Raw genomic sequence first — 5,343 nt, 5'->3', positions numbered from 1 at the left:
TGTGACAACACATGCGTGTTCGAAGTGATTTGGACTGTGTAAGCGTATTGTCATATCGCTGGCTTAGTTTTGGAGTATCTTTGCGGGCAGCCGCGTCTGTAGTGAGTCGAGCGCTGGACGCGGTACTGTTATGTTATGTAGTGTGTAGCTCTGCATGTGAGAGGCTTTTTTAGTGTTCAGATTGAAGTGTTGCTACAAGTGGTGTTACAGTAAAGTGATGAAATATGGAAGCGATTCAGAGGAAAGTGCGTCAAGAAATAATGAAAAAATGAGCAGTGCCGTCGATAACGTGTTTATGTTTCCTCTCATTGCGTGTCTCACAGCATTGATCATCCGCGCCGTGTTCGGTCTCCCAGAATGAACCAATGTGAGTCAGTAAAAATTAGTTACCATAAAAGAGTGCAGTCAAGTGCCAGTGTCTTGTAGCGAGCGTGAGGACGTGCGTTCGATAATCCCGTTTCCGCACTATCAACAATCAGCCGCTCCGCGATGGTTACGCGCACGCTGGTATAAGTGAGAACTGAGAACTGAAAAATTAGCTTTACGAACAGTGTTATATCATTACTAGTGACAAGGAGGACTATTGCCAGATATCTGTATGTGTGACGAGCGTAAGAACTTTCGTTCGATCATTCGGCTTCCGCATCATCAACAATCACCCGCGTCGTGTCGGTTACGCGTACGCTCGTCCGAATGATATTAATCATCAAGATTGTTAATTGGGATAAATTTTCGATAAGTGTGTAGACAGTGCAACCTGTGGTTTCCATGACATCTCAGAATATAGGTGTTCATACCAGACATAGGACAGTGTTGTGTTCTAACGTTGAGTGGCTCCCCTAAACCCGCTTGCATATTTCGATAGATAATTTCAGGCAAGCCAGCAGCAGTGTGGAGCAGAACAATACGATCGCCGCGGGATTACCAGGTACGTGGTGTGGACAGGGCGCATGGTCAAGAAAAGCAACGGTCACGAAACGACAACCAGTTTAAGGGTTCCCCCATCCCCATTTGTACTTCCGGGCGTGTTACAACTGTTCATAACTTTTTTTTATGTTTCCAGTGTAACAGATAATTCCATTCGTACTTCGTAATGTCTGCACTCATGAGAGATCCTTGACACTTATGCAGATTCCTGTATGACGTATATTCTAAGAAGAAATAAAGTTACATGTTATGGCGTGCATGCAGCATCCCAGCACCCAATCAGAGCGTAGAATCTTGTCACCAGTGCCACGTTACGAAGATGCCAATTGGACTACGGTGGCGAGAAAGAAGGCGGCTTTACCTCGGAGGCTTTCTCCCGCAACCGGAGGGAAACGTCAGGGATGTGTTTTATACAACGACCACGGCCTGTCTGCCCGGAAGTTATAAGTAAAGACAATACTGGCCGTGAAAGCCTACATTGTATGACACTTGCAGTTTTAAAACGGAAAAACTCTTAGCTGGAAGTGTACAACAACCAGTAATATATAATGAAGAAACAAACAGTCTTGGTTGGATTCAAGCATCTATTTACAGTATTTACCAACTACGCTTTTCGCTTGATTCAGGCATCTTCACATTGACTAATCCGAAGTTGTCTGAATCAGGTGAAACGCGTCGTTGGTAAATAAATAATAATTATAGCTCTGCAACGGAGGCTGTTTGTTTCTTCACATGTAGCTTTGGATCCCGGCGGAGGTCCGAGTCCTCCCTCGGGCATGGATGTGTGCGTTTGTCTTTAGGATAAGTTAGGTTAAGTAGTGTGAAAGCTTAGGGACTGATGACCTTAGCAGTTAAATCCCACAAGATTTCACACACATTTGAACACTTTGAACATGTAGCTTTGGTTGCGGACACGGATCAGACTGACAATAAAATAATCATGCTGAAAGAGCCAGAGGTGGTATATAATGCACAAGCTGTGTACCCCTAGACAGAGCAACGTAATTACGCGAAGATGGCGTGCAAGACAGGTGTGCTAATGTAGACTACACTGAACGACTTTATATCCCTCCTATAAGTGAACAGCTGAAGCTATGGTGCAAACTATGGTACGCCGAGAAACACTTCATTTTGTTATGTGTTTAATTTTCTTAACCTTTGCATCAACTGAGATACTGAAGCACGTGTGGTTTTCTTTAAATGCAACGAGGAGCTTATGTTAAGACATTCGACAGCTCTTTAGTAAACAAGTGCTGTGATATAACGCTCATTAATGTTGATTTAGAAACTTTTCGTAAAATTAGCCGAGAAATGTGGTCGAATTGAAACGCAAGTCGGCCGGCATTGGAACTTCTGAGCGCCCTTGGGTGTACTACCATTTCTTGTTTGTTCTTGTTGTTTGTACTTGTATGGCTTCTAGCCAGCTTTTAGATTAAGGTTGTTTTGCCCCTAAGGCGCTAGACGGTTTGGGCCTCCAGCCTGATTTAAGAAGTGTTTTACATAAAGCCTTTGGCATTTTTAAAATTAATGTTATTGAGTCCTAAGTGTTGGGCCTTCAGCCGTTTTTGAATTTGTTTGCTTTTAAAGTGACAGATTCTTTGGGCCTTCAGCCTAATTAAGTAACTGGTTTTAAGATAAGGCTTTGCCTTTTAAACTTCTAATTTTAGTTTAGCCTTAAGTTATTGGCTTTCAGCCGTTTTTAAATTAAAGTGGTCTTGCCCATAAGGCATGAGGTTGTACGGCGCATTCAGCCGCTAATTAAGTTCCAATACTAAAGCTGTGTCTTTTATATATATATATATATATATATATATATATATATATATATATATATATATATATATGTATAAAATTTTTTTTTTTTTTTGCTCTTGTGATTTTGATCAAATAAAAGGTTTATGTTCGTATGTAACTGACAGCCTCTTATTATGGCCCCTTTCCACAACTTAAACTACCTGTCTTCTCCTACAGGTTTAGCACGGCGTCTCAGCTGCTTTATGACTGAGTGTATTGTCAAATGGTTCAAATGGCTCTGAGCACAATGGGACTTAACTTCTGAGGTCATCAGTCCCCTAGAACTTAGAACTGCTGAAACCTAACTAACCTAAGGACATCACACACATCCATGCCCGGGGCAGGATTCTAACCTGCGACCGTAGCGGTCGTGCGGTTCCAGACTCCAGACTGTAGCGCCTAGAACCGCCCGGCCAACCCGGCCAGCAGTGCATTGTCAAGCTGATACAATTACCGTCCTACAACTCTTCCTGTGCGGTATACAATGTTGTAAAACATGTTCATCTCCTTCATTTAGCGTTTCTTAAGCGGAATAAGGGGACCACACTCCATCCACAAAAAACACCACCATGACGTAACACCGCCTCCTCTGTACTACATTGAAGGGCACTTGATGGCAGACAAAGTGTTTCCGGATATTCGCCAAACCCAAACTCAAACCCAAACCTTCCACGAAATTCCACGGAATGTAGTGTGATTCATCACTCCAAATCAGTCGTTTCCAGTCGTTCACTGTCAGCTGTTGTTCTTTACACGACCTCGAGACTCGCTTAGCGCTGACTACAGAAATGTGTGGCTTACGAGGAGTGCTCGACCACGGTAATCCATTATTTTTCACTCCTATAGTGCGCTCTGATAGCTGAGTGCCTATCGCGGCGGAATGCCGTGCAAAGGGGCCCGGGTTAGATTTCCGGCTGTTTTGGGCGTTTTCTCCACTCAGGGACTGGGTGTTGTCTTCATCATATCATTCCCATCGACGCGCTAGTCGCCGAAGTGGCGTCACCTAAAAAGATTTGTACCAGGCGTCAGGTTACCCTACGGGAGGCCCTAGTCACACGACATGTCGTTTCATTTGACTCCTTACGCACAGTCATTGTAGTAGCAAGACTGCTGGTAGCACTTTGAAATTCACGAGTGATTCCTGCCGCTGATTTAAAACGGTTTTTTACAAACATCTTCAGCGACTGTTGATGGTAAGCCTTTTGGGATATAAGGTCGTGGTCCACGAGACTCTTCTGATCCTAGAACAGGGGACAGAAGAGTTTCGTGGAAAACAACCTTATACCCTGAAAGGTTTACCGGCAGCAATGTCATCCGGTCGTGAAAACCTTCATCCTATCACCTTCAGCGATACTCGGTGGTTCCTGTCCGTCAGTATGTGAGTTCTGCCCGGTCTTGGTTTACCTTTGGTTGTTCCTTCGCTTTTCCACTTCACAATCGCATCACTAAAAAACAGTCGACTTGGGTCACTTGAGAATGGGTGAAATGCGGTGACGTATTTGTACTCATGCTACACGCAGTGACTATTCCACGTTCGAAGTCACTGATCTCACCTGACCGACCCTTTCTGCTGTTTCTTCTTCTCTATTCTCCGTTCGAAGAAGCCTTGGAAGGGTCAATGGTACCGACCGGCCGCCGTGTCATCCTCAACCCAGAGGCGTCACTGGATGCTGATATGGAGAGGCATGTGGTCAGCACACCTCTCCGGAGCCGCTACTTCTCAATCAAGTAGCTCCTCAGTTTGCCTCACAAGGGCTGGGTGCACGCCTCTTGCCAACAGCGCTCGACAGACCGAATGGTCACCCATCCAAGTGCTAGCCCAGCCCGACAGCGCTTGACTTCGGTGATCTGACGGGGACCGGTGTTACCACTGTGGCAAGGCCGTTGGCACGTTTCTACTGACACCGCAATATTCCCCGCCTCCTTTCACACTGTTGGGTGCACCTCTTGTAGCATCTAATGGTCACTTGATTGCTAAAAAAATGGCTCTGAGCACTATGGGACTTAACATGTACTGTCATCAGCCCCCTAGAACTTAGAACTACTTAAACCTAACTAACCTAGGGACGTCACACAACACCCAGTCATCACGAGGCAGAGAAAATCGCTGACCCCGCCGGGAATCGAATCTGGGAACTCGGGCGCGGGAAGCGAGAACGCTACCGCACGGCCACGAGCTGCGTACTGCGATTGCTAGAAGCACATGTGTCTCGAAGGACTATGTCAGCACCCAGAAGAGCAAGTGAAGGTGCTACGTGGTATTCTGGAATTCTGTGACGCGGAGTCTTGTGGAGTCCGCAGTAAGTTAGTGACCTATCGCAGACTATTACGGGAATCTTGGCAGTCCTTCACTCTGACAGCCTGTCGCCACCAAGTTATTTCTAGCTGTTCTTGAGGATTAAACTATGGTGTAGTGACTCTTTTCTTCCCCATTCTCCAAAAAACCGTTGAGAATTACTGTGCTTATTATAATGTTCCCGGGCCCTGGAGAAATCCGAATAATATGTTAACTCAACGTGTCTCGTATTAAACAGTGTCGCATTTTGTTAAGTTTTAAACTGTGTGTAACAGATACCACTAATTAAGTCCCTGTTTATCGTGTGAGTTCTTCCCTCATGTTTT

At 45.1% G+C, this 5,343-nt stretch overlaps 1 pseudogene; it reads right to left on the bottom strand.

The window, feature by feature from the left end:
* Positions 1-4,492: 4,492 nt before the first annotated feature.
* Positions 4,493-4,610, bottom strand: LOC126428247 (5S ribosomal RNA; annotated as a pseudogene).
* Positions 4,611-5,343: the final 733 nt, after the last annotated feature.

The sequence above is a fragment of the Schistocerca serialis genome, chromosome 1 (assembly GCF_023864345.2).
Source record: "Schistocerca serialis cubense isolate TAMUIC-IGC-003099 chromosome 1, iqSchSeri2.2, whole genome shotgun sequence".
Lineage (NCBI taxonomy): Eukaryota > Metazoa > Arthropoda > Insecta > Orthoptera > Acrididae > Schistocerca > Schistocerca serialis.
The sequence above is the reverse complement of the archived record's forward strand: the minus strand, read 5'-3'. Positions and strand labels throughout refer to the sequence as shown.